We start from the raw sequence: 19,770 nt of genomic DNA, 5'->3' as shown, positions 1-19,770 counted from the left end.
GTTGGGAGCTACCTGGCCAGCCCAGCCCAAGACCTTGTGCCCTGGGGTGATCTGGGGGTGGTGGGGATTTCTCTTTGTAGCTGCCACCATTCGGGGGCTGGCAAGAACCTCCAGCAAAGTTTATTCCCTGGAATCTGCTCCCTCCACCCCCTCCCCCTTCTGCCCCATTTTGTCCCCTCACTGTTAGATTCCACAGAAGAAAGCGATCCTTCACTCAAGGCCTGAGGATTATGGGCCAGAGAGAAGCCTGTGTTGCCCTGGGAACACTCACGTAGCCCTTTCCCACCAGTACCCTCCTCCTCCTCCTCCTCCTCCTCCCACCAAAGGCTGGGGTTGGGAGTTGATCCTGGCACACCCCAGCCCGAAGGAGCAGCAGGGCATTTGGGGTTCGGGGGCTGGTCAGTCTTTTCCTGTCTCCCTTGGGGTCAGCGACCCAGGGTGGGGTGAACTGGGTTGAGCTTCTAGTGGGCCTTCCCAGGAGGTGGCTAGGGGCTAGGTCCTGGGGTCTCCACGTGCCTGGGCTCCCCTGCCCCCTCACTTCTGCTCTGACCCCCTCCCCTCCCAGGCTGAAGCCCCCCTATCCCTACTAAGCTGGGGATTTCCGCAGGCTGAGCCAACCACCTGACCCTAATTATGGCGCCTTCATCCTGTTGGGGTTAAGCTCTCAGTGGCCTTCCCTGCCCCCATCACAGTGGCCAGGCCTGGGGTCAGAGATTCAGGAGGCTCAAGCCTGCTGGGCCCCCTCTGGGAAGAGCTGAGGGACAGTATTCCCCCCTGGGGCCACAGAAGGGTGAGGAGGCAGCTTGCCCTGGGGGTCTGGGTGGACACGTTAAGACGTCCAGAGAACACTGGGGAAGGAAGGCGTGGTTTCTCTGGAGAGCCCTCAGGACAGGGGAAGCCCTGGGGAGCTGACCTCTGGAGGGCAGGGAGGTCTAAAGATGGAAAACTCCCAGAGGCCACAATCTCAACCCTAACTTCATTTAGAATCACCTAGAAAGATTTTTAAAAATACCCATACCTCAGCCCCACATGTACTGACACTGATTTCATCAGCCAGGGCTGGGGCAATCATTGGTATTTAAAAAATTCTCCGGGGCACCCGGGTGGCTCCGTCAGTTGAGTGTCTGACTTCAGCTCAGGTCATGATCTCATGGTTCGTGGGTTTGAGCCCCGCGTCGGGCTCTGTGCTGACAGCTCAGAGCTTGGAGCCTGCTTCAGATTCTGTCTCTGGCTCTCTCTGCCCCTCCCCCACTTGTGCTCTGTCTCTCTTGTCTCTAAAATAAATAAACATTAATTTTTTTTTTAATTCTCCCCAGATAATTCTCATGGAGGGAGGGCCAGTTTGAGAATCACTGCTCTATCCAACACCCCACTGCCCTCGAGCCAGCAGAAGGCCCTTGAGGGAGGTCACTCCACTAGTTGGGCAAGGCTGGGTTGGAACTTGGTGTTTCTAACCCTCTGGCAGGCCACTTCCTCTTGGCCTCCTCTGTCACCTGGAGGCTTACCAGGTGTCCCATTCATTTCATCATTTAGATCCTTAGGAGCTGTGTGACCCTGAGCAAGTTGCTTAACTTTGCTGTACCTGCTTTCCCTGCTGTGATAATAGGCCCTAGTGATAAGAATTGAATGAGATGATGCCTATAAGGCCCTGAATGCACATGGGGGAAGAGTAACCTTCATCTTTCTGCTTTCTGCCTAGGGCCAGGGCAGGGTCTGGGCAGAGGCCTCCTTGATCATCACACCCCTCAGGCAGGTACGAGTGTCAGAGCTCTCTCAGGTGGAGTGAGGGGTGGTTTTCTAGAGGTTCCTTGGGCCCTGGAAGGGAGGTGTGAAGTGGAAGTAAAGTGCTGGAAAGAATGGCTCCCTCTCCCACCAGACCTCTTGCCTTTCTTATTGTGGTGTCATTGGTATGGGTCCTGCAGCTACAGGAATGGCCGTCAGGTGTCACCCTCAGCTCATGCTTGAAGTGAAGGCAGCACAGGAAGAGGAAAAGGAGCTGGCTGGAGAAAGGGAGGAGGACCCATCCCTCCCCTCCCACACCCCCTCTGGGAGTGGGTGAGCTTGGAGAGGGCCTGGGATGGTGGGATGGCTGTTAATTTCTGCAGGAAGGTGTTGTACAAAGCCTCATTTGTCTGCCTTCAGAATTCTCCCTCCCATGCTGATAGCAAATCCCAATTCAACAGGTTCTTTATGGGGCACCTGCTGCACACATAGGGTAATTTTACTGAACACCTACTATGTGCAGACTCTGTACACACAGTTGGCCATTCAGTATTGACAACAACCCTCTGGGTTAGTACGATTATTAGTCCCATGTTATAGACAAGGAAACCGAGGCTCATACTGGTTATGTGTTGGGCCTGAGGTTACCCAGCGGGACAAGGATTGAGGGCTTTCTGGAGCCTAAATTCTTTCTCCTACACCATATTTACTTCCAGAGAGTCCTAGGATGGGTAACTTGCAGCAGGCTTCCCATTGGGTTTGGAGTGGATGTGGCCGGTGGCCCTGCTGTCTGGCTAGAGAGGAGCTCAGACAGGTCATGCTGCCAGCAGGCAGAGGAAGGAACCACTTCCACATCCACTGGGGTGGCTGGGAGTGGAGTCTGGATTCGTTGTGGGTATTGGACATGCGCAGGCTGCACACACAGCAGCAATGAGACGTACTCTGTCTGCCCATGTGCTTCTCTGAGCAAACTCCCCCACCCAGAGTTATTTCAATTTCTTTACCTGTCAATTCCAGGGGCAGACTTTGTTCATCCAATACACTGTCCCGGCTTCCTGCCTCCTGCTGGCCTCTGTACTGACCACTTCTCAAGGACAGATACTAAGAGGGACAAGACAAGCCACCCCCCCCCCCCCACCTGCAGTCACAAGTCTAGACTTGAAGTCTAGACCAGTGGTCTCCAAAGAGTGTTTGGCCATGCTCCCTAACAATAAAAAAACATTATTGAGAGACACTAGTAATATAAGCATATTTTTATGTTTACCTTATAAACCACACTCAACCTAAGTGAAAAGAGGAGATTAAAAAAAAAATAGATGCCCTACTATTTTCCTCCTGTACCTCTGTACTCATATACACACAATACTTTAGCCCCAACTGTTCTAGGAGATGAGAGGAGAGTGTTGGTCCAACTCTGCTCAAGATGAATGTGTGGTCAGCGTTCCAGAACACCCTTGCCCACCCCTTCCAGGCCCTAGCAATGGAAGGGAGAAACTTCAGGGACAGCAGGTGGGAGTGTGGGCAGACAGGAAGCAGAAGAAGCAGGGCCATGTCTGAGGAGAGATCCAGATAATCCAGACAAGAGGGAGGTTTTAATTTTCGATCCTGATGCTGAAAATTTTGTGATTGCTTTTTACACTGTCTCAGGACATACAGGACCAGGGCACTGTGCCCCAGGTAGTACCTGATTTCATGTACTTCAGGTAGTTCTGTTCCATTTCCAACAGTTTAAACCATGCCATTCCCCCCTTCCCAGAGGTTGGGGAACATTCCACCTACTACAGGAAGGAGAGAGCCCATCTGGGGAAGCACTTAGGTGCCCCCTTCTCTGGGGCTGCCACCTCCACTGTCCCTCCTGGGTTAGAGGCCCCTGTGTCCCCCTCAGCCGGGTAGATCCTCATGTAGGGCCCAGCACTTGGGGGACCTCCATGAATATGGGTTGTGGGAGAAGAAGGGCATGAGGCCGCATTTGGGGTACAGAAGGGAGCCCCTCTATGAGGCTTAAGAGAAGCCTTAGGAGAGAAGTGTTAAGAGAAGTCTTAAAAGAAGCCCCTTCCCCCCAACCCTGTCTGGGTGCTGGAGAAGAACCAAACGGCCTGTGAAGGCATCTGTCTGCCCTTGAGGGTAGCTGCCAAGACGGCAGCCATTATGGCTGGCCTGGTGTGGGTGCCTTTGTGAGCAGAGGCTGGGTGTCTGTTTCTGTAGTCACTGGGCGCTTGTTCTGTGGGGTGAGGGGTGTGGGGGTGGGGGCACGTACGTGAGGCTGGGCACGAACAGCCTCACCTACCAACCGTACTCCTGCCAGGTACAACCAGCTACTGCGGCTGCCCGCCGTCCGCCTCCTCCCTTCCCTGGGCATGGCCAAGCCGGGGGGCAAATGACTTGGCGGGTACCTCCCCTTGCTTGGACCCACTGGTGCAGGGCGGGCTCACCTAGGGCACAGGCAGGACTCCCAGCTAGGTGGGTGCTCTGCCAACACCGCTCCCCGGCTCCCGGCTCCCGGCCAGGAGGATGGGGGAAATGAGGCATGGGAGGGGGCTCAGGGCAGAGATAATGCCCCCCCCCCCCCCCACCTCCTCTCACAGGCTGTATGCGTAGAGCAGGGCAGAGGGGTCTGAAAAGAAGGGGGAGTTGCTCTGTTTAGGGCCAGGAAATGATTTCCATGCAAATTAGATGCAAACTCCTTAATGAGTTTGCAATTAGGAGAGGAGGCTGCCAGGCCCGGGCAATGCCTGCGGGTTTTATGAATGGGCCTGCGTGGGGTGGGGGTGGCGGCGCGCCGGCCCGCCCCCACATTTCCCTGCCGCTGCGGCCGCGACATGCCGCGCCGCACGTTGCTGCCTCCCGGCCCCGCCGCGACCTGGCCCGCCACCAGCGGGTCAGCTGCTTCAGACGGGGCTCCGGAGGCTGTCGCCCAGAGTCCCCGCCACGCCGTCCCGGCCTCCCTCCTGCCGCCGACGACGCGTCGGGCCCGACGACACGCCCCCCTGGGGCCCGGCAGGGACTCTCCCCTCTGGCGCCCCTTTCCCGGGTTATTGGTTATTGGAATGGCTTCCCGAAGCAGGAGGCAGTGAGGTTAGCCTTCAGGCCCTGCTGCCCTTAGGGTGGGCAGCTCTGGGAGGTCACTGACCATAGGAGGGGGGTGGGCCCCCAACTTGGGAGGGCAATGACCTTGGGAGGGATGGAAGTATAGGTGAGAGGAGAGGAACCAGTTCCAATTCCCGATTGCACCTCCCCAATCATGCCAGTTCCCCCCTGCCTAACCTCAAAAGGCCTGTTCCCACCACCCCAAGGCACCTGCTTTTTTTCTGCAGCTCCACTGCAGGTCTGCTCTGGGCCTTGCTCTGACCTGGGGCCAAAGAGTGGGTCTCCTGGGTGGGTGGTCAGCTCTATTCAGAAAGAGACTCAGCAGAGTTTGAGCCCTATTAGGACACAGACCCATCCCCTCCCCCTACTGCTTTCAGAGTAAATTAACTAATTACCTCCAATTAAAGCGCCGTGCTGTCTGTTCCCTCCTGGGCCTCAATCCCCGCCCCTGGGAGTCCCCTTCACCCAGGCTAGGTCTGGAAGGAGGCCTGGCCATTAGGGTGGAAGTCTGGGAATCAGTGAGTGGAGCAGGGGAGGAGAGAAACCCACAGAACCATTTACTTTTGCGGAGTGGTCTGGGTAGCCAGAGCCTCCGCCTTTCTTGGGGTCTGGGGTACATAGACCCATGTGGGGCCTGATGGTTGAAAGCAGTGGGCCACCTTTGGAGGTTAAGACCTGGCCCAAGGGCCTGTGCAGATACTGAGGCCCTGAGGGTGACCCTCCTTAGAAAAAGCAACTTCAGGGACAGATTCTAGGAGCTGCCAGTTCTTGGTGGCACCTGTTGCCTCCCTTACCCGACATACCAGGAGGCACTCCAGATGCCCAGGCGTCCATCCAGTCTCTCCTCCCTCTAACCCAAACTCCTCCAGCTACAGCAGTGAGAAGCCCTTCATTCTTTTTCTCCTGCCCATTTGTGGCCCTGAAGCACAGGCCCTAGCACTAACATGGCCCACACTACCCTGACACTGCCCTGACACCCCCCTGGCCCCACGTGTGAGACGTGACGAGGAGGATGTCTGGCGGCCAGAGGCAGAGTGATGGGTTGTTGACCTGGCCTTTCCCGAGACAGGGCAGTACCACACCAGGCTGTGACTCAGGCCCCTACCCTACCTTGAGCCCCACCATGCCACAGACCTGGGCTTGGGCCATCCTTGTGTTTGGGGGGTGGGGATGGACACAGAGATTTGTCAGTTGCGGACTTCTTTTGGGGGCCACTTCTCCCAGTCCTGGCGGGGCACCACACACATCAGTGGGTGTGTGAGCCATTTAGGGCAGGGGCAGGGTTCCACACACAGAAAAGGCTGCTTCTGGTATGTCCTGAGCCCCCATCTGCCAGCGTGGCTTCCCCTCCTCTGTCTACTGAAAGCCAGCTTAAAACTCCCCACCTCCAGAAAGGCTTCAGCATGCCTCTCTTATCTGTGGTCAGTATGCCACTCTCAGCTGGCTCCTGGTTTTCACTTGTTTCTGTGACTCTTGTCCCCTTCTCCAGACCCTCCGACAGTTCATCTGCAGAAGTCTGCTCTTTCCTGCACTTCCCAGTGGCCAGCAGAGGGCGCCCCCCAAAGACTGAGGCACCAGGGAAGGAACAGACAATCCGCTTCCCTGGATCCAGCTCTGTACAAAGTCCAGGCTCATGGGTCCGTTTGTGTAAAATGAAACTGACCCAAGACGCCTTACTTCCTGAGGATCTGGACTTAACTTGTCAGCAGAGTGCCAGAGGTTAGACTGCAGGCTGAACCTAGGTGGCTGTCTTGGAGATGAACCCAGGTGGGCCCCCCTGGGGCCAGGAAGGAAAGGATGAGGGAGCTGCCCCCTCCCAGCAGCCCTAATGGGGAAGGGGCACTGGACAATGGCACGTTTCCTCCCCTGTCCCTGGGAGAAGGGTTGGGAGGTGCCACAGAAAATAGCTGTTATCCCACCCGGTGGGAGGGGCTGCTGTGGATATCTGGGCCACATTTGGATTCCTGGCAGGAGGCAGAGCTGGTCAATTTGGGATCCACCAGGGATCTAAGATCCATCCCTTGGTGGCCTCTCACCATTACATTTCTGGAGAGTTCTCTACAAACAGGTGTCTAGGGCACAAACTGGTAATACAGGTGAATTCATGCCAGTCTAGGAGGGGCCCTGACACTCATTTCTGTGAATGTGGCCCTAGGGCCCTGGGCAGCAGCCTGCTCTTCTGGGCCATCAGACCTTTCTGCCATCCTGTCAGGGTGTGCATGGTGAGATTCTGGCCTTCCCATTTTGGAAATACTGGGAAATAGGCTCTGTATTCATCCTGAACATTCCACTTCCTCCAGGGACATAATAGAGAGGAGAAGGGGAGTGGGGCTACAGTATCTTTTAGGTACCCCACCCTATGAAAGGTGGGGAAAGGCTTACTGTTGGGTCATCTCACACAAAAGCCTGGGAATGTTACTGGGACTGCGACGGGGCGGCGGGGGGGGGGGGGGGCGCGAGGGGGGGAAGGGCGACGGGACACCAGGAGTGTTTCTTTCTTGGGTTTGGGGTTTGGGGAGGGGACAACACGGAGAAAAACCCGATCGGCTAGGTTCCAGGACGCCCAAGCTGGGAACAGGGGGATGGCCATAATGGTCTAGCAGCAGCGGACGATGGCAAAGGAGGGAGGTGAAAGGGGTTAGCGATGTGCCCACCCGGGCTCTCCCCCAGCCCCTCTCCGCCAGCCCCTCTCCCCCAGCTCTCCCCAGCCTGGCCCGCCGCGGCCCCTCCTCCAGACCTGGGCGCCGCCTCCCCCTCCCCTCCTCCTCCCCCTCCCACCCGGCGCTGCAGCTGCTGCCGACGGACCATTCTGCACGTAGCGAATGGAGGAGACGCACAAGGGAGGCCTCAAGTGCGCGCGCGCGGGAGCCGGAGCCGCGCGGGCGGGGGAGCGGCTGCGAGCGCGCGTGCGCGTGCGGCGCGGGCCCTGAGCGCGCGCGCGCCGGGCTCCGGAGCGAGCGGCTCCTCTGTGTGCCGAGGTTGAGGATGCTCAGGGAGTAGGGCCTCCGCTGCTCCAGGCCTTCCCACCGCCCTCCGTCCCCACTCCAGCGAACCTCACCTCTACCCAGTCCCCTTTTCATCTTCCACCCCAATAGCACGGTCCTTTGCTCATAGTAGGCGCTTCGCGATTAGTGGGTGCTGGAATGAATTGATTTGCTTGCCCTCCTCACCCTCGGGGTCACTGCTCTACAGTCAGCAGGTTCCTAGGCTGGGGCAGGGGGTTGTGGAGGGCTGAAAACTCTGGTTCCTTGGGGACTAGATTCAGGAGCCTATAGCCCTGCCTTTGCCCCAGTAGCTTTCAGCCTGGAGGCCCTCACCCTCCCACTTCTCTGTACCTGAATCCAGGGCAGGCCGGTAAGGCCTCTAGAGGGCCTTCAAAACCGGCTGTCAAGGAAAAATGCTTTGACCTCTATCTTTTCTGAGATGGGGAACTCCCAAGGGTGTGCCTTTCCCTGTCACCTCCTCCCACTGTCTGTCACCTGCAGACTCCCACTCCCTGGGGTGTCCTGCATGGGACTGGGCTCAGCCCACACCGCTGGCAGAGGTGTGGTATGGTGAACACAGAGTCTATGCCTTGACATAACCAGTGAGTGCCGGGAGGCCACGCCAGGCTGTGGCAGGCGGTGCTGGTCTTGGAAGTGTGTGCCAAGTCCCAGGAGCACCCTCCTGGGACTTCCTGAGTCCCTGATCTCAAGGGGCTGGTAAGTGGGTGGCTTGGGAGCTGTCCCTTTCTTCCTTACTTAGTATCCTCACTCCACCCTCCCCATGGCTGAGACATGGGATGAGGCCTCTTTAAGCTGTGCAGGCTTTGGGTAAGGCAGGGACCGGCTTTGTGAAGGGGTGTGTGGATAGGATTGGTTCCCTTTTGGACCTCCTGTAGTGGTAGTGGGAATGAGTAGAAGGGGGCTGGTGAGCGGCATGTGGGTGACGGTGGCTGAGGGTTCTTTGTCACACACATTAACTTGAACTTGCCCAAGTTTGAGCTCTCTGAGCTACATTTTCCTGTCTAATGGGAATATGGCATTCATCTCGGGGGGCTGTTGGGAATTAAAATGTAGTCTGCATCTCACATGCCTCACGTGTTGGGAGACAGATGCTCAGTAAGAGCTAAATCTTTTTGTATTATTGTGTGTAAACTGGCTGAGAGGCTGGGGACGTTTCCCTCAGCTGCATCTCCACGGATGGAATAAATTCAAATCCCAGAGCTGGCAGCTCCCTGGAATTTAGAGGTGGGTTTTGAGAAAACTGTAGTGGAACCAGTAACATTGTCATACTTCTGTCATCATCCAAGAATGAACCATTGCACATTAGTTTTCCAAACATTAATATCTGAGCCCTTAAAAAGGTATTTTGGAATGGAAATCACTAGTGGGTATTACACACTTTCCTGCCTTCTTAATCAGAGGTTACAGACCATGTGAGTCTTTATGACTCAGAGTTGTGGTTACAAGTGGCCATCACTATCCTGGTTGTAATATAGTCTTGTTGGGCCCCCCACTAAAGGCCCATTCCATGATGGCTACGTTTCACGGTTCTTGTGTCTCCTTTTTCTATTCCCTTCACTTCATCAACTCTCTCCCGATCAGCGGTCGCTTGCCCTATCAATCACCGTCACTTTGCCTGCAGACCACAACCCCACCTCATTCTTCACTGGTTTCTCTTCTGCTCTGGGTTGAGAAATTAGAAAATCACATCTGTTCATGGATGTGAAAAACAGCAAGATCTTTTGAACTTGACAAATTATATTAAAGTTCATCTGGAAAAGTAAACATACAAAAGGAGCTCGGAAAATTCTGAAAAACAGGCATTATGAGGGGCGGCCAGTGCTACTAAAATGTTGTATAAAGCTCCAGTAATAAAACAGTTGGGTACTGGCACGAGAACAGACAGACAGATCAAAGGAACAGAATAGAGTCCAGACACACACTCATGAACAAATGGAAATTGAATATGTGATAAAGGAACATGTTAGAGAAAAAAAAATGAATTATAATCAAATTAGACAACTTGCTAGCTGTTTAGGAAAAAAAAAGCCCAGTTTTCTATTCATTATTTTGAAATAAATCCCAGATGGACCAAATATTTAAATGTAAAAAGGAAATCATAAAATTACTAGAAGAAAATGTTAACATGATTAAAAAATACATATTTTTGGATTGGGGAAAGTATGACATAAAACATAGGAGTCACAAAAGGAAAGACTTAAAAAAATGGGCTGCATAAAAATGTAATATCTTGGTGCACCTGGGTGGCTCAGTTGGTTAAGCATCTGACTTTGGTTCAGATCATGGTCTCGTGGTTCTTGACTTTGAGCCCCGCGTAGGGTGAGCTCAAGCCCTGCTTCGGCTGAACCCCTCTTCTCTCTCTCTTCCCCCCACTCTCTCTCCCTCTCTCTTTTTGCCCCTTGTGGGATTCTCTCCCTCTCTCTCTCTGCCCCTTGCTCACTTGCTCTGTCTCTCTCTCTCTCTCTCTCAAAAAGTAGTATCTTAAAGTCTAAAGGCAAATAAACCAGAAAAAAGTACTTTCAATATATATGACAGATGAGTTCATACAGTCAACAAGGAAAAGAAAAGCAAATAGAAAATTGGGCAAAACACATGAACAGAAAAGGGAGTACTAATTGCCAATAAACAGGTGCAAATGCCCACCCTCCATCACAATACAAGAAATCAAAATTAAGAAACAGTAAGATTTTTTTTCCCCAATCTGACTGTGGATACAGGCATCCTCTGAGTTGGTGGGAAGGCAACAGCACCTGTGAAGGAGGTTGGCCATACACATGAGAAGAATTAATTCACAAACCATTGGCTTAGGGGTTCCACATCTAGGAATTTATCAGATACACTGTCACAAAAGTCACAAGTGTTCAAAGTATATGTATAACTGTGTTCACTGCAATTTTATTTCCAGATCTAAAAAAACAGGAAGCAATGTCAAGCCCATCCATAAGGCACTGATTAGCTATGTTATAGGGCATTCAAAGACCAGAGTAGTATGCGGTGGTTAAAATGAATGAGCTCCAGGGGTGCCTGGCTGGCTCAGCCAGAAGAACATATGACTCTTGATCTCAGGGTTGTCAGTTCGAGCTCCACATTGGGTGTAGAGATTACTTAAAGATCAAATCTTTTTTTAAAAAAGAATGAGGTTCAGCTTTCAGTGTCAGTATTCACTAAGTGTAAAAGCAAGTGACAGGACACTGCTTAGATGGTGGAAGTCAGCGAAGTGTACCCCCTTGGGCTGCACCAGCATTCCGCAGACCCCAAATCTTGGGTGGCCTCAGAACAACTAGGTCAGGAACCCTGGGGCTGGGGCACAGAGGTCTGTTTTAGCACACGCTCAAGGGGATTCTGATGAATTTTGCATTTGAGAAGTACCGGCGAGGAGTGTGTCACTATTTGTGTGAAAAACGCTATTTGTGTATAAATCTATCTGCCCTCTGCTTCAAAAACTTCAGGGGTTTGCTCTGAGCAGATTGGGGTGAACTTTCCCTCCCTTCCCCCCCCCCCCCTTTTTTTTTTTTTTTGCTTCTGAACTCTTCAGACATTTTCTTCTGAGAATATAGTGGCTTAACTTTCTAAAAAAGTAGTTAATTGGGGCGCCTGGGTGGCTCAGTTGGTTAAGCATCTGACTTTGGCTCAGGTCATGATCTCGCAGTTCATTAGTTCAAGCCCCGCTTCGGGTTCTGTGCTGACAGCTCGGAGCCTGGAGCCTGTTTTTGATTCTGTCTGTCTGTCTGTCTCTCTCTCTCTGCTCCTCCCCCACTCATGTGCTGTCTCTCTCTCTCTCTCAAAAATGAATAAACATTAAAAAAATTTAAAAAGATAAAAAAGTAGTTAATAAACAGGCTACCCAAGAGGAGAGACAAAATGTGGTCTATACGTACAATAGAATATTATTCAGCCTTAAAAAGGAAGGAAATTCTGACCCACGCTACTAACAAGAACAAACCTTGAAGACATGATGCGAAGTGAAATCAGCCAGCCACAAAAGGACAAATACCGTATGACTCCACTTTAATGAGGTACTAAACACATAGAAACAGAAAGTAGAATGATGGTTGCGGGGGCTGTGGGGAGGGAAGAATGAGGAGTTAGAGTTTAATGGGTAGAGTTTCGGTTGGGGAATGATAAAAAGACTTCTGGAGAAGGATGGCGGTAATGTTGCACAACAATGTGAATCACTTAATGCCACCGAACTTGCACTTTAGAATGGTAAAGAGGGTGAATGTTGTGTTCCCGTGTAATTTAAGAGATGTACAAAGAAGAAAGCTACCTGACCAAGAGGTTGGATAACGTAGGAATAGTGACTGAAGCCAGAAGGTTCTGTGAGAGCCTCCCTCTAGATTACAGTGTGAATTTGAGGGTTGGGCTTGACGACAACTCTTTCTGCTGCCGAGTCGGGTTGCAGCAAGTCTTGGCATCCGATAAGAGAGAGACCATGTCCTCGCCCACACAATGGGAAGTACACCTAGCGAACTTGCTGCCTTGAGAGCAGGCATAGGCTGAGAACAGGTAGAGATAGGAGAGCGGGCTGGGTGAAGACAGAGGCATGCTAGCTATTGGGGAAGCTGGGTCGTTTTTCCTTTCCTTCGGTCTCTGCTGAGACCCTTCTGTTGTTCCTTGGCTGTGGGGCGGGGCATGGCTGGCTCTCCACGTGGGTCAGGGCTCTGCAGAGAGTGTGGTGAGCACAGTGGCCCGGAGGGAGATGGCTCGCGTGGGGAAAGGAGGGAGGGAGGGCAGGATGTGCAGAAACTGGCAGGGCGGGGGATGGGTTTCTTGGGGACAAGCCTGTGCCCAGACATCCGGTTGCAGCAAGGCCTGTACTTGAAAGAGGGGTGATGCTAGGGGAAGGGGTGAGAGGACGGGACACTGGTCGAGCTGGACCTAGCACAGCCACCTGTCTGGGGCCCAGGGACAGAGGTTGGCACAACGGCTTCTGCCAGCCCTCCTGCCAGCATGGGGGAGAGGGTTCCTGCATCAGGCTCGGGAACTTCAGAGATGGTCCGTTCTGGCAGGTCTGCCTGTATACCCTCGACCCTCCCTCCCCAGGCACCAGGAACCTGGGGCTTCCAGGAACGGAGAAGGGGAACTTGTGGGCAAAGATGGGCCCAGAGATAAGGAGGCCTTGCAGCCAGCCTGGTCAGGTTGGGGGGCAATACAAAGTGAAGGAAAGGAGGAGAGGATCTGGAGAATCCTACGAGCTTCTGTGTGCTCTCTAGGACTAGGGCCGGAGACACCAATAAGGCAACCACAACACTGAGGTCGGAGGCTTCCTGCCTGAATCCCCCACTCCTACCCCAGGGCTGGCCCACATTTATCAAGCTCCTTTCAGGAAGCCGGAGACCAGTCCCTGACCTCAGGGAGCTCACAGCCTGACTGGGAGAGGGACCACCCTAACTTAGGCAGAGTGGCCGGCTCACTCCAGGGCTGGACCCACCCTGGCTCTGCCGTAGTCCCAGGACATCTGTACAGTGGGGTTGGCATCTTGGGGCAGTCTCAGCCACGGCAATGCCCAATTCTCAGTACCAGGTGGGGAGGCACAGACTCTCTGATCCCACCAGCCTGAAGGTGGGGTGGCCAGTGGGACAAGGAGGGCCAGAAGTTGTTGCTTCCTCTGGACCACGCCAACCCCAGCGCTGCGTGACCTCCTGGTTCATTTCCCTGAAAGAGATGTAGGAGGTAAGGAGTGGGATAGAAGATTGGGGCGAGCCTTGCTACGGGTATGGGAAGGTGACTAAGGGTCTCGAGAGAGATTCCAGGCCTGTCCGTCCTGCTTCCTGCTTCCTTCACTACTGAACGTACCCACTATAGGATGGGGTGGCCCTCTTGCAGTGACCCGCTGGGATAGGAGGCCTCTTCTCTCTGATCCAGGGGCCACCATGCTGGAAAAGGACTAGCTGAGGGGGCTGGGACCCACTTCTTGTGCTGATTTGGACTCATGGAAGCCGGAGCCTGCCCAGCCTGGCCTTCCCAGGCCACAGATACCCAGGCTTGTCTATTGCTCCCCAAGCTTGGCTTCGGGACTAAGGGGAGCTGGATCTACCCCCCTGCCACTGAGCCAGATATGAGACGGTGACCCCAGAGAGTGCCGGCTCTTTCATCAGGACTCCCACGTCCAGCTGGGCCCTGCACACACGTCCTCTGGGGCCACCCTACCCTGCAGATGATTTAGTGTGAGCTACTGGGGCTAGACTGCAGGAGGGACCACTCAGAAGGGTGGGTGGGTTGCTGGGAACAGGTTGCTCACTGAGGGAGCCCCTGCCAGCGAGGATAATTGTCATCCTTCAGGATGGGAGTTTGTTGGGAAGTTGATCCCTTCTACCTCCAACCGGCCTGAAAAACCCAAATGATATGGTTGGTCTATGCATCACCCGTTCTAAAGCTAAAAGAGATCCAGTTCCGATCCCGTTTGATGGGAAAGACACAGCCTTTGCCTTCATGGAAATCACAGCTGAGGGGGAGACACAGCACTGTCTTCAGGGAGACGTGGTCTGAGGGGGAGACACAGCCCTGCCCTCAGCAAACTCCAGTCTGACGGGGGAGACACAACCCTGCCCTCAGGGAGCCTCAGTCTGAGGGGGGAGACACAGCCCTGCCCTCAGGGAGCATCAGTCTGAGAGGGGAGACACAGCCTTGCCCTCAGAGACCCCAGTCTGAGGGGAGACACAGCCCTGTCCTCAGGGAGCCCCAGTCTGAGAGGGGGAGACACAGCCCTGCCCTCAGGGACCCCAGTCTGAGGGGAGAGACAGAGCCCTACCTCAGGGGCGCCAGTCTGAGGAGAGATACAGCCCTGTCCTCAGGGAACCCCAGTGTGTGAGGGGGGAATGCCATATGTTTCTTACTTTTCCCCTCCTTGGCATGTTATTTTCTCTCCCTGGCCCCATCCCCTGCTCTCACGGAGGTTTCCTTGCCTAGGAAAGGTTGGGTGAGGGGCATCAGGAGTTCCTGTCTGGCTCTGCCCCCTCCTTCCTGCTGACTCCAAGCCTGCTCACCGTCCCCGTGTAAAGCCCACGAAGCCTGAGTGTGAGGGTTCCAGGCGGGAGACTGAGTCATGGTGACTCAAGGGCGAACTGAACCCCCATCCCCATGGCAGCAGCGCTCATGTGAGAGGTGACACCGGGGCCAGGGGTAGGAAAAGAAGGGGCGCCTGCCGACTCCCAGCCCCAGGCACCCTCTCCTGGGAATGCCGGGGCTGCGCATGCGTGCGGGACAACATGTGCAGCTTGAAGCCCTTGCCTTCTGCATCTCGGCAGACATGTGAGGCTGGAGTGAATCATGGAGCAAGAGTGGATGTCTGGAAGCCAGATGTGGCCCAGCTGTTTGGGGCAGCGCGCCCGGCCACCCCCAGACCAGATGTGGCAGCACTTCTGTGTCCCTCCACCCTCTATCTTCCAGGCTCTCAGAGCATTTCTGGGGAAGATCCCCAACCCGGGGCTCAACCAAGGATCCTCCCTCCCTCCTGTGAGGAGTTACCCGCCTCCCCCCGCCCCCATCAGGAAGGCATCCCCTAGTAAGAACAGGGCCTCCACAGAGTCACGTGTACCCCACTCCCCTTCACTTCAGCCTGCGTGCTCGTGGGCACACATGCCCTCAGACAGAGAGCTCTCCCGGGGTGGGGGTCATGTCTCCCCCATCAGAGTAGGGGGTCTGAAGGAAGACAGGAAAGGTGCCAGCACCCAAATGCACAGCACTCACTCAAGCATGTGTTCCTGCAGACATGGATGCCTAAGCTGGGGCTTCTTGAGAGCAGAGCTCAGCCTCCTCTTCATAGGGTAATTTCCCTTAGGCAGACGTCAGTACAACTTCCTCATCGCATTGGAAGTTCCCTGAAGGCAGACCTCCTATCTCTTCTGGTCAGACTGGGCTCCCTGAGGGCAGGGCTGTGTCTCCCCCCTCAGACTGGGGCTCCCTGAGGGCAGGGCTGTGTCTCCCCCCTCAGACTGGGGCTCCCTGAGGGCAGGGCTGTGTCTCCCCCCTCAGACTGGGGCTCCCTGAGGGCAGGGCTGTGTCTCCCCCCTCAGACTGGGGTTTGCTGAGGGTAGGGCTGTGTCTCCCCCCCTCAGACTGCGGCTCCCTGAGGGCAGGGCTGTGTCTCCCCCCTCAGACTGGGTCTCCCTGAGGGCAGGGCTGTGTCTCCCCCCTCAGACTGGGGCTCCCTGAGGGCAGGGCTGTGTCTCCCCCCTCAGACTGGGGCTCCCTGAGGGCAGGGCTGTGTCTCCCCCCTCAGACTGGGGCTCCCTGAGGGCAGGGCTGTGTCTCCCCCCTCAGACTGGGGTTTGCTGAGGGTAGGGCTGTGTCTCCCCCCCTCAGACTGTGGCTCCCTGAGGGCAGGGCTGTGTCTCCCCCCTCAGACTGGGTCTCCCTGAGGGCAGGGCTGTGTCTCCCCCCTCAGACTGGGGCTCCCTGAGGGCAGGGCTGTGTCTCCCCCCTCAGACTGGGGTTTGCTGAGGGTAGGGCTGTGTCTCCCCCCCTCAGACTGCGGCTCCTTGAGGACAGGGCTGTGTCTCCCCCCTCAGACTGGGTCTCCCTGAGGGCAGGGCTGTGTCTCCCCCCTCAGACTGGGGCTCCTTGAGGACAGGGCTGTGTCTCCCCCCGCAGACTGGGGCTCCTTGAGGACAGGGCTGTGTCTCCCCCCTCAGACTGGGTCTCCCTGAGGGCAGGGCTGTGTCTCCCCCCGCAGACTGGGGCTCCTTGAGGACAGGGCTGTGTCTCCCCCATCAGACTGGGCTCCCTGAGGGCAGGCTGTGTCTCCCCCCTCAGACTGGGTCTTCCTGAGGGCAAGGCTGTATCTCCCCCCTCAGACTGGGGCTCCCTGAGGGCAGGGCTATGTTTTCCCCTCAGACTGGTGCTTCCATAGGCCAGGGCTGTATCTCCCCCCTCAGACTGGGGCTCCCTGAGGGCAGGGCTGTGTCTCCCTCAGATTAGGGCTCCCTGAGGGCAGGGCTGTGTCTCCGCCCTCAGACTGGGGCTCCCTGAGGGCAGGGCTGTGTCTCCCCCCTCAGACTGCGGCTCCCTGAGGGCAGGGCTGTGTCTCCCCCCTCAGTCTGGGGCTCCCTGAGGGCAGGGCTGTGTCTCCCTCCTCAGACTGGGGTTTGCTGAGGGTAGGGCTGTGTCTGCCCCCTCAGACTGTGGCTCCCTGAGGGCAGGGCTGTGTCTCCCCTCAGACTAGGGCTCCCTGAGGACAGGGCTGTGTCTCCCCCCTCAGACTGGGGCTCCCTGAGGGCAGGGCTGTGTCTCCCCCCTCAGATTGGGGTTTGCTGAGGGTAGGGCTGTGTCTGCCCCCTCAGACTGTGGCTCCCTGAGGGCAGGGCTGTGTCTCCCCCCCTCAGACTGCGGCTCCCTGAGGGCAGGGCTGTGTCTCCCCCCCTCAGACTGGGGCTCCCTGAGGGCAGGGCTGTGTCTCCCCTCAGACTAGGGCTCCCTGAGGACAGGGCTGTGTCTCCCCCCTCAGACTGGGGCTCCCTGAGGGCAGGGCTGTGTCTCCCCCCTCAGATTGGGGTTTGCTGAGGGTAGGGCTGTGTCTGCCCCCTCAGACTGTGGCTCCCTGAGGGCAGGGCTGTGTCTCCCCCCCTCAGACTGGGGCTCCCTGAGGGCAGGGCTGTGTCTCCCCCCTCAGACTGGGTCTCCCTGAGGACAGGGCTGTGTCTCCCCCATCAGACTGGGTCTCCCTGAGGACAGGGCTGTGTTTCCTCCCTCAGACTGGGCTCCCTGAGGACAGAGCTGTGTCTCCCCCCTCAGACTGGGGTCCCTGAGGGTGGGCTCTGTCTTCCCCTCAGACTGGGGCTCCCTGAGGGCAGGGCTGTGTCTCCCCCTCAGACTATGGCTCGCTGGGGCAGGGCTTTGTCTCCCCCTCAGACTGGGGCTCCCTGAGGGCAGGACTGTGTCTCCCCTCAGACTGGGGCTCCCTGAGGGCAGGGCTGTGTCTCCCCCCTCAGACTGGGGCTCCCTGAGGGCAGGACTGTGTCTCCCCTCAGACTATGGCTCGCTGGGGGCAGGGCTGTGTCTCCCCCTCAGACTGGGGCTCCCTGAGGGCAGGGCTGTGTCTCCCCCCTCAGACTAGGGCTCCCTGAGGGCAGGGCTGTGTCTCCCCCCTCAGACTAGGGCTCCCTGAGGGCAAGGCTGTGTCTCCCCCTCAGACTGGGGCTCCCTGAGGGCAGGGTTGTGTCTCCCCCCTCAGACTAGAGCTCCCTGAGGGCAAGGCTGTGTCTCCCCCTCAGACTGGGGCTCCCTGAGGGCAGGGGTGTGTCTCCTTCCTCAGACTAGGGCTCCCTGAGGGCAGGGTTGTGTCTCCCCCCTCAGACTGGGGCTTCCTGAGGGCAGGGCTGTGTCTCCCCCCTCAGACTGGGGCTCCCTGAGGGCAGGGTTGTGTCTCCCCCCTCAGACTATGGCTCCCTGAGGGCAGGGTTGTGTCTCCCCCTCAGACTGGGCTCCCTGAGGGCAGGGTTGTGTCTCCCCCCTCAGACTAGGGCTCCCTGAGGGCAGGGCTGTGTCTCCCCCCTCAGACTGGGGCTTCCTGAGGGCAGGGCTGTTTCTCCCCCCTCAGACTATGGCTCGCTGGGGGCAGGGCTGTGTCTCCTCCTCAGACTGGGGCTCCCTGAGGGCAGGGCTGTGTTTCCCCCCTCAGACTGGGTCTCCCTGAGGGCAGGGCTGTGTCTCCCCCCTCAGACTGGGGTTCCCTGAGGGCAGGGCTGTGTCTCCCTCCTCAGACTGGGGCTCCCTGAGGGCAGGGCTGTGTCTCTCCCCTCAGACTGTGGCTCCCAGAGGGAAGGGCTGTGTCTTCCCCTCAGAATGGGGCTCCCTGAGGGCAGGGCCATGTCTCCTCCTTCAGACTATGGCTTCCTGAGGGCCGGGCTGTGTCTCCCCCCTCAGACTGGGGCTCCCTGAGGGCAGGGCTCTGTCTCCCCCTCAGAATGGGCTCCCTGAGGGCAGGGCTGTGTCTCCCCCCTCAGACTGGGGCTCCCTGAGGGCAGGGCTCTGTCTCCCCCTCAGAATGGGCTCCCTGAGGGCAGGGCTGTGTGTCCCCATTAGTCTGAGATCCGTGTGAGGGCAGGGCTCAGTCTCGCTCCTCAAGCAGCTTCCTCCAGAGTGCCGGAAGAGAAGCCTTGCCACAGTTCCCTTCCTTGTGCTGTTCGGTCATCTCCTCATTCCTTGAGGCTTCCCTGTGTCTCCTGTGGTCCCTCCTGTGGTCACTTCACTCCCAGTGGCTAGGAATCTCCCAGCAGATTCCCAGCATCTTCCACACGGCTGGTGACTCAGCCCCCTCAAGCTTTCTTTCCCTGCGCGAGCAGCCTTAGGCCTCACATCACGATGGGGAAACCCCCTGCTTCCCTCTTTCTCTGACGTCTGTGCCTGTCTCCTGTGTCCTCCCAGTCAGGACGGCCCCCTCCCCCGCCCCCCTAATGGAGTCCTAATTCCCTAGCAGAGGTCATGAGGAGGGAGTGTCGCACATGGGGCTTCATTTGGTCTTCACAAGCCTGGGATGTGGTAGATAGGGAATGCGATCTCCATTTGACAAGTGAGGAAAGGGCTCAGAGAGGCTGAGGGACCTACTCAGGGTCACACAGCTCCTGGGTGGCAGACCGGAAATGGGAGCAGGGCCTGCTGATAAGTGTGCGCTCAGCCAGCTAGCCCGGATGACGTGGCTTGCTTAAGCCTCTGCTTTCAGGGAGCCCCAGCTCGGAGTGTCTGTGTCAAAGGGAGCACCTTTCCCCGTCTTCCTTTGGAGCCGCTGATCTGATGGGGGAGACACAGTGCCTGCCCTCAGCCCATCCTCCTCAGCTCAACCGCGGGTGCTCGCAGGCTCGCTGGGGAGAAGACAGGGCGAACCCAGTGCCCACGGTTAAATGACGGTGCTTGGGCTGAGGCAGCCGTGGCACAGGGGCTACGTGGCTGGGCGTGCTAGTGGCTTTCTTGCAGCAAAGCCCGAGTGCCAGGGGAGGCAACTGCTCTGTGGGCTTGGCCT

At 56.7% G+C, this 19,770-nt stretch overlaps 1 long non-coding RNA gene across 1 annotated transcript in view; it reads left to right on the top strand.

Moving 5' to 3' along the window:
* Window positions 1–6,426: 6,426 nt before the first annotated feature.
* Window positions 6,427–19,770, top strand: part of LOC131514273 (uncharacterized) — a 32,915-nt gene continuing 19,571 nt past the window's right edge. Inside the window, exon 1 of the long non-coding RNA XR_009263003.1 lies at window positions 6,427–6,576. This is a non-coding gene — a long non-coding RNA (uncharacterized LOC131514273). The remainder of the gene's footprint in view (window positions 6,577–19,770) is intronic.

The sequence above is a fragment of the Neofelis nebulosa genome, chromosome 6 (assembly GCF_028018385.1).
Source record: "Neofelis nebulosa isolate mNeoNeb1 chromosome 6, mNeoNeb1.pri, whole genome shotgun sequence".
In the NCBI taxonomy this organism is placed as follows: Eukaryota; Metazoa; Chordata; class Mammalia; order Carnivora; family Felidae; genus Neofelis; species Neofelis nebulosa.
Note: the sequence above shows the minus strand (reverse complement) of the source record. Positions and strands in the feature narration are given on the sequence as shown.